Source organism: Sorex fumeus, unplaced genomic scaffold, assembly GCF_029834395.1.
Source record: "Sorex fumeus unplaced genomic scaffold, SorFum_2.1 ptg000061l, whole genome shotgun sequence".
NCBI lineage: Eukaryota > Metazoa > Chordata > Mammalia > Eulipotyphla > Soricidae > Sorex > Sorex fumeus.
In genome coordinates this window covers 42,027,577-42,045,617 of record NW_026606118.1, presented here as the reverse complement: position 1 = coordinate 42,045,617, position 18,041 = coordinate 42,027,577, and the positions used below count along the sequence as shown (strand labels likewise).

General features: G+C 40.2%; 1 pseudogene; it reads right to left on the bottom strand.

The window, feature by feature from the left end:
- Positions 1–6,072: 6,072 nt before the first annotated feature.
- On the bottom strand, positions 6,073–6,169 carry LOC130034820 (uncharacterized; annotated as a pseudogene).
- Positions 6,170–18,041: the final 11,872 nt, after the last annotated feature.

Sequence of the window (18,041 nt, the reverse complement as noted above, 5' to 3'; positions counted from 1 at the left end):
TGGTAGTTCTGCTTGGCTCCTGCCCTCAGCCTCTGGCACCTCTTTCCAACCACTGATGGGTAGTCCCTATCTTTACCAACATTTCAGCACAGCAATGCTGTCTGGAGTGTTTCACCAGAGTCATATATCCACCTCAGCTGCTTCCTACCCGAGTGTTTTGGAATGGGATATTGCAGGAAGTGCTGAAGAGAAGTCTTTCATGGGAGACTTTTCTGTGACTGTCCTTGAACAAGACACCACTGTCTCTTCCATGTCTATGGCAGCTCGCTATGAGAAAATCCTAGATATCAACAACACGGTGTCTGTGTACCCATCACTTTCTGCCAGTCTTGTTGAGAGAACACCATCTCTGGTTCCGCATCAGAGTCAAAGCCTGTCACTTCCCTACCAGGAAGGAAGCCAGGTGAATTACTATCATCAAGGCACTCTGGGAACACTTCTTTCCGGCCTGCAGTCCTATGACTCCATGACATACAGAGGGCAAAAGGGCTCTGCCCCCCAAACTTACAGCAACTCATCGCGAGAAATGGCTATGGTTCTCAAGGGGGTCCAGCCCCCAAATAACCAACCACCAGCCACCTCCTCTGGAATCGACTTCTCTCTGTCTGCTCAAACCATCACAGAATCGAGTTTTCAAGGTGAGTAAAACTAAGAGAAGGGAAACAAAATTCACAAATTGGGGTCAAAATAGAGGAAAACTCTCCATAGACAGGTGGTATTGAAGTGAAATACACCGAGATTATATCATTCATACTCCTATTCCATGATTTGAACGTCCTATTATTTTTTCAAGAAATCGAATACATTGAGACTAGACTACTTTACAATGCTAAGCTCTGTATGGAACTTAGTGGTTTAAGAATATCTATTTTTATTTTATTTTTTTTTAAAAAAAGCTTTACTTTGGAGCAGGTTGAATCTGGGTCATAGCCTGTACCGCTCAGGGATTACTCCTGGGTCTGTGCTAGGGATCACTCCTGAAGGTGCTTAGGAGATCATACGTGATACTAAAGATCAAACTGAGGTCAGCAGTGTGCAGGGCCAGTGCCTTACCAAATGGACTATCCTTCTGTTCCAAGTCTCTTATTTTTAAGTGCAGTTTACACTGAAACTCTTTCAAATACAAATAGAACTAAAAACAGCTGCACCACATGACAAACAGTAAGAACTGCAACATTTACCTCCACTTGTAGCACAGGGCCTTGTCCATTATGCTTAGAATAGCCAGTAACAATGCCTTGCGTATGACTGGTAGGTGCACTGTTGTTGCACCACTACTTGTGTGGAGGGAATATCTCATTTCCCAGGGACTGATTTCTTCCTTGGTTCCATCTTAGTGATGAATTTCCTGCGGTTGGAGACTTCCCTGCCATTGCAAGTTTCACGTCCTATATTGGGTCTGACACAAATTTCAGAAATGCCCCCATCATGCAGTAGCAGGATTCAAAGACTTGAGAGTAATCCACCACCTGAGCTTCGGGAAGTTCCCATGATATCTGCAGCCCAAAGTAACCTGGCGCTGACCTCAACTCCAACTCAGGAACAAAAAGTTAAGAATTTTGACCAGATGAAAACGGGGCTCTCAAAATGTCTGAAGACCTACCAGATCCCAGTAGACCTAGAACAATGCAAAGATCTGCAGGTAATGAACACCACTGACACCATCACTCTGAAGCAGGTGCATGAAAATTCAAGTGGCGCTAAGGGGACCTCCCATCCAACACGAAAGAACAAAAATGAGGCTTCTGAACCTCTTGAGGGAGAACCCAAGGCCAAAATCCAGCCAAAAGTCCAAGAATGCTTGCTAGGGGGAGCGGGGATTATTCGTAATGCTGCAGTCAGTGATAGGTGTCCTGTGACCATGGCCAAAACTAACAGCAAACCACAGAAAGCTGCATCCAGCAGGATCAGCAAGACAAAGAGCCACGGGCAGGAGAAGATAGAAAACACCAGAGTAAACTCTAAGAAAGCTAAGCAGTGTAAGCATCCAGGGAACAAGGTCAAGGCAGAAGAAAAGCCCACCATTGGCAAGAATGGGAAGTTATAGAGAGGACAAAGGGGGAATAGACAAAACTCTGAGAAAGAGAAACTTGGTCCAGAGTTCTAAAGCACATCAGAGGAGAAATTGCATGGGCCTGATGAAGAGTGGGGTAGGGTCAGAGGAAGAGTGTAGCTGACAGGGCATTTGCTCTGCAAGCAAGAAGGACCCAATTCAATTCTTGCAATCCTTTAGGGTCCCCAGAGACCCACCAGATGTGTAACGTGAGCCCAGAGCCCAGAAAAGACTTCTCCAGGGTCGAAAACATCATCACCTGTAGCGTGAGAGCATACAGAAAATAAGGTGTCCATTTTATGCCAAGTTAAAGCAAGTCAGACATGATCTTGGAAAGTTTGTCAAATGAGACCATGGATATAGGAAGACTAAGGTCCCAGCTGAATCTTAGAGGTAAAATATACAAAGGTCAACAAGTAGGAGGTACAGTGGCGACCAGGTCTACTAAGAAAAGCATTTTTTAAAAAAGAAAATGCAATGAAACATCAAATAAGACCTTTTGAAATGTTTAAGAACAGGGATATAACTCAGTGATAGAACATTTGCCTTCCATTGTATAATGATCTGCGTTTGATCCTTAGCACTGCAAAGAGCATTATTTTTAATTTTTAATTTCTTTCTTTCTTGCTTGCTTGTTTGCTGTTTTGTTTTTTGGGTCTCACCTGGCAAAGTATAGGGGTTATTTTTAGCTTTTAAGAAAAGATATAATTTTACATTTTTACCTGTGGTTTAAAAGGAAATCTAAAATATTTTAGAGTAAATATATGTGAAGAAGAATAAAAGTCACAGGAATTATTTAGTATACTTAATGATACAGCAGTCAGAATTTTGAGGTTAATTTTATGGATATTGCATAAATAATTTTTCTCCATTATGTGGGCTGTCTTTTTATCATGGTCACCAGTTTTTCTGAGTTGCAGAAATTTCTTAGTTTAATGTAGTATCATTTGTTTGTCTTCACTTCCTCTTCCTTGGTTAATGGTGTTTCATTCTAGAAGTTTCCCTTAGCTTTAACGTCATGGAGGGATCTTCCCACATTTTTCTCCATATATCTTAAGAATTCAGGTATGATATTGAGGTCTTTAATTCATTTGATCTGACTTTGTTCCTGGCACTATAAATAGGTCTGACTTCATCTTTTTTGCACGTTACTGTCCAGTTTGCCCAGCACCAGTTGCTGAAGAGACTTCCTTGCTCAACTTCATAGTTCTTGAGCCTTTATGAATGATTAGGTAATAATAATCTGAGGGTCAGCGTCAGGATATTTGACGACATTCCATTGATCTGAGCCCTGTCTTTATCTGAATACCATGCTTTTTTGATTACTACGACTTTGTCCTAGGATTTGAAGTTGGGGAAGGTGATCCCATCTTCTTTTTCCAAATATTGGTTTAGCTATTCATGGGAGTTTATTATTGTTTATGAATTTCAAGAATTTTTAATCTGTTTCTTTGAAAAATGTTATTGGTATACTTATATGAAGTGCATTGAATCTTAATAGCGCTTTGGGGTGTATTGCTATTTTGACAGTGTTAATCCTCTCAATCCATGAGCATGGGATGTGATTCCATTTCCTCATACCTCTTTTATTTCTTGAAGTGGTGTTTTGTAGGGTTTTTTTTTTTTGGTATAGATCCTTAACCTACTTAGCTGTTTCTAATATACTTGATTTTCTGATGTATTATTGTGAATGGGATTGTTCTTCTCCTATCTCTTTTTTCTCTTTCATTATTAGTATACCGGAAAGCCATGGACTAATGGATATTGATTTAGCAATATGCTACTTTACTAAACAAATATATTGTTCCCAGGAGCTTTTTTGTAGATTCTTTGAGATTTTCTAAGTATAGTATCATGTCATCTCCAAATAGTAAAAGCTTGAGTTTTTCCTTTTTTATCTGGATGCCCTTGATATCTTTTTCTTACCAAATCATATGGCAAGTACTTCAAGTACTATGTTGAATAGGAGTAGTGAGAGTGGGTAACTTGGTTTGTGCCTGATTGTATTCTGGGATTCTAGCTCATTGATTTCTGGCCCAAGCCTTTAGTTGTTCCCCGTTGAGAATAATGCTTGCTATGGGTTTGTGATAGTTTGCTTTGACTATATTGAGGAAAGTAATTTCAACTCCCATTTTGTTGAGAGTTTTTCATCATGAATGGGTGCTGGATCTCATCAAATGCTTTATCTACATCTATTGATATGATCATATGACTTTTATCTTTATTTTATTGAGATGGTGTATTCTGTTGATTGACTTGAGAATGTTAAGCCATCCTTGCATCCCCAAGATAAACCTACTTGGTCTTAGTGTGTGATCATTTGTTGAGTTTCTGGATTTTCTTTGCTGTTATTTTCTTAAAGATCTTTGCATCTGTATTTATCAAGGAAACATCTGTAATTATCTTTTTTTGTGGTTTCTCTGTCTGATCTGAGTATCAGGATGAACTTTGCCTCATAGAAACTGTTTGGTAGTATTTTTGTTTCTTCAATTTCCTGGAAAATCTTAAAAAATGTTGGCATCAGGTCCTCTTTAAAGGTTTGAAATATTTCATTAGTGAATCCATTTGGGCCTGGGCTCCTGTTTTAGGGGATGCTTTTTATTATCATTTCAATTTGCTTGGTAGTGATAAAGGTAAAAGGTAAAGGCCCTCCCTTTGTTCATCGATTTGCTCGAGCGGGTCCAGTAACGTCTCCATTGGAGACTTTGTTGTTACTGAGTTTGGCATATCAAATACGTCACGGGGAGCTTGCCAGGCTCTGCCTTGTGGGAGAGATACTCTCTCGGTAGCTTCCCGGGCTCTCCGAGAGGGGCGGAGGAATCGAACTCGGGTCAGTCATGTTGGCTGCGTGCAAGGCAAACACCCTACCGCTATGCTATCGTATTTGAAATCTTCTTGGTTCAGCCTTGGGAGGTAATTGGAATCCAGTAATTTATCCATTTATTCAAGATTCTCTCATTTCCTGCTGTAAAGATTCTCAAAATAATCACTGATGATCCTCTGGATTTCTGTAGTTTCTATTATGATGTCCCCCTTTGCATTTCTGATTCGTTTATTAGGATTCGTTCTCTTTGTTTATTTGTGAGTCTTGCTTATGGTTTATTGATCTTATTTATTTTCTCAAAGAACCATGTCTTGCTTTATGTTGGTCTTCTGAATTGTATTTTGGGATTCTAGCTCATTGATTTTTGCTCCAGGGTTTATTATTTCCTTCTTCCTGCCTAGCTTGGACTCCTTTAATTGGTCATTTTCCAAAATCTTGAACTGTAAGGTATTTTTGTAGGCCCTTTCTTTCTTCATGATGAATTTCGCAGAGCTAAAAACGTTCCTCTTAACACTGCTTTTGCTGTGTCCCACAAGTTCTGGTAGCTCCTCATTCTCATTTGTTTCTGGAATCTTTTTATTTCCTCTTTGATTACTATTCTAAGCCAATGGTTGTTCACTACTTCCCTCAAATAAAATATTTTCTTGCTGATTTTTTGTCTGTCTAATATATTGAGAAGTGAGAAAGTACTTTCAAATCTCCATCTAGTATTGTGTTGCTATCAATGTTTTTCTTTAAGTCTATTAGAACTTGTTTTTACATGTTTTGCTGGTCTGTCATTAGGAGCATATAAATTGAGGAGGGTGAGTTTTTTCTGATGTACAGAAACCATGATCATTAAGAAATGACCTACACTGTCTCTTACAACCTTTATCCTGAAGTCCATGTGGTCTGATACTAGTATGGCCACTCCAGATGTTTGGAGGTGTTCTTTTCTCGAAGAATTGTTTCCCAGCCTTTGAATTTGAGCCCATGTTTTCTTTGATTATTCAGATGTGTTTCTTGCAGGCAGCAGAATGTTGGGTTCAGTTTTCTAATTCATCCTGCCATCCTCTGCCTCTGAATTGCTGCATTTAGTCCATTGACATTGAGAGAGATCATTGTGATGGGGATTTGTGCTAACTTTATGTCGAAATTTGGAGTACTTGTGGGGCTTGTCTTAGATTAATGTAGCCCTGTTAATTCTTCTTGCAACAAAAATGTGGAACACTTTACAAGTTTGCATGTCATCTCTGTTCAAGGACCATGCTAATCTCTGTATCATTTCAATTTTAGTACATGTGTTGCCAAACTGAGTATAAGAGTTGTATTTTTTTCCCTATTTTTCTCTTCTGATTTCTTTGAGTGTTGTCCTTACTCACTCCTATGGCAGACGGTGATTCCTAATCAAGGTAGGTATTTCAAAGCAGCTTGAAGCTATAGATTTAGAACCTTAATGTCCCAGAAGAAAAAGTATGGTTTTTACCATATTCTCTTTTTCCATACCCAGGGCATCAGCTTTGCAAATTATTTCTTTTGGAATAAGGTGAATCAGTCTTGTTTAATGCCCTTCCCTGAAACCTTCATTAAGACCATTAAAATAGAGCCTTTTGCTATTCTCACCTCGGTCCCGTGTACATCTCCAGAAAAAGGTGGATGGCGTTGTCTGCACTTTGACCATCTTGAATGTAAGTAGGATTTTTCTCCTGAAGGAAGAGGTGAGAAGCATATTGATGATTTAATTCCACCTTATTACAAGTTCAACTTGAACAGAAGGTGAGATTCATGAGGCTCCTGCAAAGGACAGAAAAAAGGGTCTCAGTGAAGTTTAATGGCCAACAAACATTAACAAAACAGATGTCTCAAAGTAACCTGTGAGCATCTTCGTGTGTATAGTGAGTTTTTTATCTACTCATAGTGATTCTCAGTCATTCCACATGGGCAAAGCACACCTGTAATTAAAAATCGAGTTCTCTGAGCAGAGGGGGTTTTCTTAGGTCATTGAAGAAGTGTGTAATAATTTATTGCTAAGCACATACAGCAGTTTGAATGATGTGTACTTTTTGATCTAAAATTAATTCCAAATATGTCTAAAATGACAGTCTCCTGACCCCGCATCTGGCTTTCCTCACTGAGGGCCCTTGGCCCTTGGTGGTGAGGTTCCCTCACCACCCCAAGCAGAGCTCCGGCAGGTGCAGACCTCTGCAACCAGCCATAGGTATGCTTTAGACCACACTCCCCAAGCTTGAAGGAGCCTCATGCATGAAGGAACTGGCAGAGGATCCCAGGTGTGCGGGACCCGGGGCGGAGACATCCAAAGCTGCTCGGATCAAGACTGGGACTCCTCATCCAGATCCCTCATCTTCCAGTAGCTAAGTGTTACACCTACGAACTGCCCTTGGAGACATGTAGTTCCATGAATGGCCAAGATCCAGAGACTGGATCTTGTTGATAATTCAACAACTCTTTTTGTCCAGTTCTCTTTCTCGGAGAACCTGGCAGGTTACCGAGAGTATCTTGCCCACATGGCAGAGTCTGGCAAGCTCCCCGTGGTGAATTCTACATGCCAAAACCCACTAACAATAATGGATCTCATTTCCCTGACCATGAAAGAGCCTCCAATGTGGCACTTGCTAAAATCTCAGGGCTAGGATGAATGGAGATGTTACTGGTGCCTGCTCATGGAAATCATTCTCTACCACCAATGAACCCAGTATTCCTCCCAACATGCCCCCCACCCTGCTTCTGTGGCAGGGCATTCTCTTTGGTTCTCTGGGGCCATGGACAAGCCAGAGAGCTGCGCATGGTGGGCAACTCATGGTCTTGGCGGGGCAGGAAGAATGGGATGTTTCTACCCCACCCCCTATCCCACGAGGCTGTAGTAGCCCTGTCACCGCTAGCTCATACCTGGCTATCCAATAGTCTCTGAGGTGATTGACATTGTGCTGCCAGGGGGGATAAAGGCAGAAGGGACAAACACCCTTTCCCACCTGGTGTAGAATGTTGACATAGCTTAATGCATAGTTCAGTCACATTTCGGCCAAAAGCCGCTGGGTTCCGAATTGGGTCCATCTGCCTCTGGGGCCTTGGTGGTTCTGGAGAGCCACTTGTGGGGGTCAAATTGTGGACTCGGTGGGGGAGAAAGAATGCGTCTATGGTCTACTCTTGCATGAATCTCCCAACCTGACTGGGTCCTCCAAACACCCTTTACTTGGTATTCTGTTCTCTGTCTGAGCTGCCTTTAACCCAAGCATGTGATGCCGGCTTCCAAGGCCTAGAGCAAACCTCCTAGTCCTTATCACTCTATTCTTGGGTATTAATCTCCCATTCTGTTACTTTATATTCCACGATGAGTACAATCTTCTATGTCTGTCCCGCTCTTTCTGACTCATTTCACTTTCTATGTTGATCCACTTTCATTCAAATTTTATGACTTCTTTTTTTCTAAAAGCTTCATAGTATGCCACTGTGTAGATAAATAAACTATCATTAACCAGTCATCTGTTCTTGGACACTAGGGATTTTTTTCCCCCAGATTATGGTTTTTGTGAACAGTGCAGCAATGAACATACAAGTGCAGATGTCATTTCGGCTGTACTTTTTTGCCTCTCCAGGCTATCTTCCCAGGAGTGATATTGCTGGGTCAAATGGGAGCTCAATTTCTAGTTTTTGGAGAACCATTCATACTGTTTTCCAAAACGGCTGAACCTGTCCGCATTCGCACCAGCAGTGCAGGAGAGTCCCTTTTTCCCCACATGCATGGCAACACCAGTATCTTTTGTTCTTTTGGATGTGGGCCAGTTTCCGTGGTGTGAGGTGATAATCTCATTGTAGTTTTGACCTGCATTTCCCTGATGATTTGTGATGATGAGCATTTTTCATGTGCCTTTTGGCCATTCGGTATCTTCTTTGAGAAAGTTTCTGTTAATTTCATCACCCCATTTTCTGATGGCGTTGGTCGATTTCTTCTTGTACAGTTCAACCAGTGCCTTGTATATATTTGATATGAACACCTTATTACATAGGTATTGGGTGAATATACTTTCCCATTCTGTAGATTGTCTTTGTATTCTGGTCACTGTTTCTTTTGAGGTGCAGAAGCTTCTTAATTTAAGATAGTCCCCTTTGTTTATCTGTGTTTCCAATTTTTTGGCAGTGGTGTGTTATATTTGAAGATACCTTTAGCTTCAATGTTGTGGACGGTTTTGCTGACCTTGTCTTCAATGTACCTGATGAATTCTGTTCTGATGTTGAGGTCTTTGACCCATTTTCATATGACTTTTGTGCATGCTGTTAGGTAGAGGTCTGAGCCCATTTTTTTGCACGTAGCTGTCCAGTTTTTCCAGCACCATTTGCTAAAGAGGCATTTCTTGCTCCACTTCACATTTCCTGCTCCCTTATCAAAGATTATTTGAACATATATTTGAAGGTGTGTGTCAGTATATCCAATCCTGTTCCATTGGTAGGTGGCTCTGCCTTTGTTCCAGTACCATGCTGTTTTAACTATTATCGCTTTGTAGTAGAGTTTGAGGTTGGGGAAGGTGAGGCCTCCCATCGTCGTTTTCCCAAGAAATGCTTTAGCTATTCGAGGGCGTTTATTGTTACATATGAATTTCAGGAGCGCTTGATCAATTTCTTTGACGAATGTTATGTGTAACTTTATAGGGATCACATTGAATTTGTACAATGCTTTGGGGAGTATTGCCATTTTGACAATGTTAATTCTCCCAATCCATGAGCAGGAGGTGTTTTCATTTCCTCGTTTCCTCTTATTTCCTGTTGTATAGGTCCTTTCCCACCTTAGTTAAGCTGATGCCGAGATATTTGATTTTCTGAGGCATGATTGTGAATGGGATTGCTTTCTTCATGTCACTTACTTCTCTCTCGTTATTTGCATATAGAAAAGCCATAGACTTCTGGGTAATGATTTTATAGCCTGCAACTTTACTATATAAGTCTATTGTTTCTAGGAGTTTTTTGGTAGAGGTTTTAGAATTCTCTAAATATAATATCACATCTTCTGTGAAAAGTGAGAGCCTGATTTCTACATTTCCTACATGAATGCCTTTAATATTTTTTTTTATCTGACTGCTATTGCAAGTACTTCCAGTACTATATTCACAGAAGTGCCCAAATGAATATTTTTCTTTTTGGGTTTCACCCAGCGATGCTCAGAAGTTACTCCTGGTTCATGCACTCTGGAATTTCTCCTGGCAGTACTCGAGGGACCATATGGGATGCTGGGAATCGAACCAAGGTTGGCTGCGTGCAAGGCAAACGCCCTATCCCCTGTGCTATTGCTCCAGCCCCAAAAATGAATTTTTACTTAACACTTTCTATCTGTAAATTTCTATGCTAAGAACAGTGGTATAAACGGTGATAACTGAGTAATTTAAAAGTAAACTATGAAGACAGATAATATAAAGAATTTCTTTGTATTAATTTCTAAAATGTGTAGCTTTTATTAAATATATTAAGAATGAATGAGAGGTCTTAATTATACCATGAATATTATTTCCCTGTTAGAAGTTACCCTTCTAAAATGCAATAAAGTGACACATTTTGAAAATGTTTATTATTCATTAATTCAATGAATATTTGTTAGTCTGGGGGTTCAGTGCCTCCAAGAAGTCAACATGAACCCTCAAGGTTAGTACATCTACAGTCTGATGGTGCCTTCATGCTGCCTGATAACCCCAGATTTCCACTGTGCCTCTGGCTGGATCCCAACACCTCAGGAGTAAGTTTCCCGAGAAATTAAACTCCGAAAAGATATGTGGGAGCCATGTTCACAAACCACCCCTGGCTCAGCTAAACAAGCTAATGTATTGGTCTTGCTTCAGAGACCCATAAATAAATCCATCTCAGGATGGATTTCACTGAAATATAGGTAAAGGTAAAGGCCCTCCCATTGATCGTCGATTTGCTCAAGCGGGCCCAGTAACGTCTCCATTGGAGACTTTTGTTGTTACTGTGGGCTGGAGCGATAGCACAGCGGTAGGGCGTTCGCCTTACAAGCGGCCAACGTGGCCAACCCGAGTTCGATTCCTCCGCCCCTCTCGGAGAGCCCATTAAGCTATCGAGAGTATTCGATATGCCAAAGACTGAAATATAACAGCTGAAAATTCGGATATGCGGGTTTTGTGACTGAAATCTCCAGGCTTTCTCTGAGTCAGGGTGGGCAGCCCACTCTCACTGCCCTGTACTTATGGAAGCCTCAGCATAAGTGAGGCTCAAAGCGGCTCCAGCCTTAACTTCCTGATAAAAATACTAAATTCCAGGACTGAAGCGATAGCACAGTGGGTAGGGTGTTTACCTTACATGCGGCCGACCCGGGTTGGAATCCCAGCATCCAATATGGTCCCCTGAGGTCCACCAGGAGTAATTCCTGAGTGCAGAGCCAGGAGTAAGTCCTGAGCATTGCCGGATGTGACCCCCCAATAAAAATACTGAATTCCTTGAACATGATGAACTCTTAGTAACTGTATGAGAACCATAATGCACAAAATGAAAAGGAGACAGAGAGAAAGAATTAAAGAGCCTGCCATAGAGACAGGCTGGGAGTGGGGATAGGGTGTTGGGGGATGTTGTAGGGAACCAGGGACATTGGTGGTTGGAAATGTACACTAGTGGAGGGAAGCATGTTGGATCGTTGTATGACTGGAAGCAAATTATGAATAGCTTTGCAATGGTCAATCTCACAGATATTCAATAAAAATTTAAAAATATATATCCTTCATTGGTATCTCAGACTACTGGTAGAACTTTAAAACCCAGCATATCTATTTTTGTTTTCTCAGTAGTAAAAAAACACTTACTCACCTGTGTGCCAATAGCTTGAAGAATGCTAAATCCAAAGATATATCAATGACTGTCTTTGGCAAGAATACTGTAATTGCAGGTATGTTATGTTTTAGAATCAGTACATGCACAAGAAATCAAGAGGAGCAAGTGGCAAAGAGAATCAATGTTGAATGGATAATGTTTGAGGAGCTTTCAAGGGAGACAGAAAGATTTGGCATGAGAAGAGGGAAGAAACAGAAGAGTGAAGTACTAAAGTACTAACTAAGTATCATGACAAAAAAGCAAGGGAGGACATTTCCTGGCAAGTGTCACACTCTGTTGAGCTTTTGGTGAGGATAAGTATTAGAAAGTATCTTTCCCATTTAGTACTAAAAAGGTAACTTTGATGGGTGTATTTAAAATTTACTTTAACGATTAGAATTACCAAGAGATACACAATTACAAAGTTGCTAATAATTGAGTTTTAGTCATCTAATGTTCTAGAACCTTTCCAGTATATTGGGGGTATTTTTGAAGGAATATCCCTGGTGCAAAGACTTGGGCATCTGAATCTTAACACATTTCACCAAATATATGATCTGTACTCACATGATTTACACTGTCTCCCCTGCTCTTTTATTTATGTTTTCATGCAATATTTCCTTGTGAACCTCACCTCAAGTGAGGGTCCCTATTTAAAACAAATACATATTTCTGGGGAATTATATATTTTTGGTTGCTGGGAGAGTCTCTAAAGCAATGCTCAGGAGGTGTGGGGGCCCCACAGGCAATTCTCAGAAAACGTGGCCATGGTGTTTGGGATCCTCCGAGGCTATAGGCCTTTGATACTCTGGCAATCAGGTGGTGCTGGGAGTCAAATTGAGTGCATGTGAGACAAGTTCCATAAGCACTACACTATCTCCTGCGGCCCTGGTTATTAGATTGATGTCAGCATTCTGAGGTCCTCCCTTTTACATAAAATAAAAATAAAACAAGAGAAAGATCGAACAACAGTAAAGAGGGTTTTAGTACTCAAAAAGTTTAGAAACAGGCACATGGCAAGTAGTTTTAAAAAGCATCCAGGAGAGAATATAGTATTGTGAGTGAACCAATCTACTCTATGGATACATCTCATCCGTGAAATGGAAAAGGACAATGTATTACAGTTAAAAATTTACAAATAAGATATATACATCTATTTCTGCTGTGTTCCTATGCTTTACCAAGTATTATTCTAATTTTATATTTACTTTAATGATTAAAACAGTATTTGCCAACATTAAACTTTTAATGAAATATTTTATTAAAAATGTTTTTTAAAAATATATTAAAAATGTTTTACTAAAATGTTATTTAAAAAAGAAATATATGGGCCAAAGAGGTAGTGCAGTATGCAGAGGGTGTTTACTTTGTATGCAGCTAATTTGAGTTAAATCCCCTGACCCCTGAGCCTGCCAGAAGTAATCTCTGGATAGAAAGACAGAAGTGAGCCCGGTACTCACACGGTGCGCTCCCTTCCCAAAAAAAAGGAAGAAAAGGAAAACATATAACTGATTCTTGAGTAACATAGACGTTAAGGGTGCTAATTCCTATATAATTTTTGAAAGCCCCAAATTTAATGTATAGTCTGCTATTGACCAAGCCCCGCATCTTTTCCCCCTGAACTCGACACCCTCCACAGGGGGACACCTAGGCCAGACACCTAGAGCAGCTCCATGGGACTGTCCATCACCTAATCAGCCCCTCCCCTCCAGGTGGGTAGGGGGAGCATAAGCCAGCTTCACTGCTCCTCACGCCCAGCCCTGCGCATTTTCCTGCAGAACTGGACACCCTCCATCAGGGGACACCTGCAGCAGCCCCATGGGATTTTCCATCGCCCCTCCTACATTCCAGGATCCTGGGTGGGAGTGACCCTGCGATCAGACAGGGGCGTGCCCGCCATGTAGGGGGAGTGGCCTCCCAGAAGTGGGTGTGGCCACCTCCTGGGTGGGCAGCCACAGTTTTATTTCCCAATCTGGGCACTCAGGACTTTCATCCCTCACTTTGACGCCTAATACTGGCTAAGAATGTCTGACCACCTCTACTAGAATACAACAACATCCCACTAGCCTACTCCATTTCTAATAAAAGACCAGTATGAAATGTGATGTACAAGCACAAATGTAAAAAGTACCTCCTCCAAAGCTTCACTCAATGTCAGTTTTAAAACAAAGAATAAGACCTGATTGAGAAGAAGGTCGGAATGTAGAAAGGGAGAAGGTTGGCTACCATCGACAAACCTTATCCAAAATCCTTTCCCATGATAAGAGGGAACAGTACCTGTGATTTCAGGGGTCTACCTCTAGGTTACCATAACAACATGAAGAAACAGCGCAAATCTCCACCACAAGGAGAATATGAAGAAAAGAATCCCGAATCCTCAAACGAGGTTGTCCACAATTGCGCTCTCTTTGATAAGGAATTCCAGTATAAAATGCGGAGGGTGTTCAAGGATCTACTCAAAGAATCAATGGAAGAGATATCCAAAGACTAAAAGAAGAAATGAAAGAAACAATGGAACAGATAGTCAAGAAAATACAGGAAGAAAAGAGAACAGAATTTTATAAAAGCTACAAAAAGGAGAGTCACATATAAAGGATTCAGTGGATGAAATTAAAAAGACAGTAAGTGACCTTAACAATAGGACAAGTGCAGCTGAAGAGAGGATCAGCAAGCTTGAAGAAGAGCAACAGAAATCCCATCGGGAACAACAAGCAATAGGTAAAGACCTCAAAATGACTCTAAGGAGAATCAAAGACCTAGGGGATGACGCCAAGAGGAACAACATTAGAATCATTGGAGTACCAGAAGGACAGGGAGAAAACCCCAATGAAAAAAGCTAGATTCAAAGAAATCATTGCTGAAAAGTCCCAGGAGTTAAGGAAAGCAGACATCCAGATCAAAGGAGCCAGAAGGGTACCAGCTAAAGGAGACCCCAGAAAAAACACTCCAAGGCATATCATAGTCAGAATGATGGATGCTGAGACACAATATTACAAGCAGCAAGGTCAAAGAAGGAAATTAAATACAAAGGAGCACCCATTAGATTCACAGCTGACCTATCAGTGGAAACACTCTAAGCCCGAAGGCAATGGTGGGATATAGTGAAAAAATTCAATGAAATGAACGCCTCACCGAGAATGCTCTATCCAACTAAACTCTTACTCAAATTCGATGGAACAATACACCACTTTTTAGATAAACACAAGCTCAGGAACTTCATACACTCCAAACCAAATCTAAAAGTAGGACTAAAAGGGCTCCTGTAAGATAAGTAAAACACGTGTAAACACAATCAACTCCTACAGGAAGATGGCACAAAACCCCATGACAATAATCTCCCTTAATGTCAATGATCTAAATGCAACAACCAAGAGACACAGAGTGGCAAAATGGATTCAGAAACAGAAACCAACATTCTGCTGTCTACAAGAAACTCATCTGAACAATCAGAGCAAACACAGACTCAAAGTGAAAGGGATGGAAAACAATCCTGCAAACAAACAGTTTCCTCACAAAAGCTGGGGTGGCCACACTAGTATCCGACAACATTAATTTCAGGCTGAAAAAGATTAGAAGGGACAGCGAAGGCCACTTTCTCTTCATCAAGGGATACATACAACAGGAAGAAATCATACTCTTAAATGTATACGTACCTAATGAAGGAACAGCTAGATATTTAAAACAACTGCTAACAAAATTTAAAGAGGACAGTGCTAGCAACACAATAGTAGATGGAGACTTCAACATCGCCTTATCACCTCTGGATAGATCAAATAGAACAAAACTCAGCAAGGAAAAATTGGCTTTGAATGAAGAAATAGAAGAGAAAGGACTTATAGACCTATACAGGGCTTTACATCCCCCAAAAAGAGAATACACATTCTTTCCAGTGCCCATGGAACATTTTCCAAAATATACTATGTGCTAGGCCACAAAACATACCTCAATAGAATCAGGAAGATAGAAAGAGTATCAACAATCTTTTCAGACAATGATGCACTGAGGATAGATGTGAATCACACACAGACACGAACACCTGAAAACTAAACAAGTCACTGCTGAACAATGAGTGGGTCAGGAAGCACGTCTAGGAAGAAATCAAAAGATACCTAGAAACAAATGAGAATGAAGACACGAACTACCAGAACTTATGGGATGCAGCTAAAGCCCTATTAAGGGGAAAATTTAAAGCTCTGTAAGCATATCTAAGGACGGGAGAAAGGATGCACATAAGCAACTAGACTTTATAGCTCAAGATATTAGAAAAGGATCAAGAGTAGGAGCCTAAATCGGGCAGAAGGACAGAGATCATAAAACTTAGAGCAGAAATCAATACATGGAAACCTAAGAAACAATCTGAAAGAACAATGAAACCAAGAGCTGGCTCTTCGAGAAAATAAACAAGATAGATAAACCACTAGCAACACTCACAAAGAAACAGAGAGAGAGAACACTAATAAACCGAAGCAGAAATAAAAATGGCGATATCACAACGGAAACCAAAGAAATTCAAAAGATCATCAGAGTCTACTTTGAAAGTCTGTTTGCCAAGAAAAAAGAGAAGTTAGAAGAAATGGATAAATTCCTGGATTCCTATCATCTCCCAAAGCTGAGTTAAGAAGATATAGAATACCTGAATACACCTAGTCACATCAAGGAAATAGAAACTATAATTAAAATTCTTCCCAAAAACAAATCCCAAGGTCCAGATGGATTCATTACCAAATTTTTCCAAACATCTAAAGAGGATCTACAGCCAGTCCTTCTCAAACTTTTCCAGGAAATTGAAAAAAGAGAAACTCTCCCAAACAGTTTCTATGAAGCCCATATCTCTCTAATACCAAAGGGAAACAAAGACACCACGAGAAAAGAAAACTACAGGCCGATATCACTGATGAACACGGATGAGAAGATTCTGAACAAAATACTAGCAAATAGAATTCAACAACTCATCAAAAAGATCATACACCATGACGAAGTGGGATTCATCCCGGGGATGCAAGGATGGTTTAACAATTGGAAATAAATCAACATAATCCATCATATCAACAAAACAAAAGATAAAAATCATATGATCATATCAATAGATGTAGAGAAAGAAATTGACAAGATCCAGCATCTGTTTTTGTTGAAAACCCTCGCCAAATTGGGGATAGAGGGAATTTTCCCCAATATAGTTAAAGCCAGCTACCACAAGCATACAGCAAGCATAATTCTCAATGGGGAAAAACTGAGAGCATTCCCCCTAAGATCAGGAACGGTATTCCCACTCTCTCAACTGCTGTTCAACATAATACTGGAAATACTAGCAATAGCAAGTAGGCAAGAAAAAAAGATTAAGTCCATCCAAATAGGAAAGGAAGAAATCAAGTTCTCACTATTTGCAAGTGATATGATACTATACTTAGAGTACCCTAAAAACTCTACCAAGAAACTCCTAGAAATGATAAACTCGATAGTAAATTTACAGGTATAAAATAAATACCCAAAAGTCCATGGCTTTATTATGCACAAATAGTGAAAGAGAAGAAAATGACAAGATGAAAACAATCCCATTACAATTGTATGCCAGAAAATCAACTACCTAGGAATTAGTTTAACTAAGGAAGTAAAGGAACTATATAAAGAAAACTACAAAACACTACTTCTTTAAAATAAAAGAGGACGCGAGGAAATGGAAAAATATCACCTATTCATGGATGAGGAGAATTAATATTGTCAAAATGGTAATACATCCCCAAGCACTGTACAAATTCAATGTGATCCTTATTAGGATACCCATGACATTCTTCAAAGAATTGGAGCAAACACTCCTGAAATTTATATGGAACAATAAGCCCCCAGGAATAGTTAAAGCAATTCTAGGGAAAAAGAAAATGGGAGGAATTAACCTCCCGAACCTCAAACTCTACTACAAGTAGTAATAATTAAAACAGCATGATACTGGAACAAAGGCAGAGCTGCAGACCTATGGAACAGGGTTGAATATACTGACATCTCCCCTCAAACATATGATCATCTAATCTTTGAGAAAGGGGCAAGAAATGTGAAGTGGAGTACGGAAAGTCTTTTTAACAAATGGTGCTTTCCAAACTGGACGACTACATGCAAACTACTGGGCTTCGATCCCTGCCTAAAACAATGTAAAAAGTAAGATCAAAATGGATCAAAGACCTAAATATCATACCGGAACCCATAAGGTACATTGAAGACAAAGTTGGCAAAACGCTCCATGACATTGAAGCTAATGGTATCTTCAAGGATGTCATGTCATTGGCCAAGCAAGTGAAAACAGAGATAGACGAATGGGAATATTTAAACTAAGAAGCTTCTGCACCTTAAAAGAAACAATGACTAAAA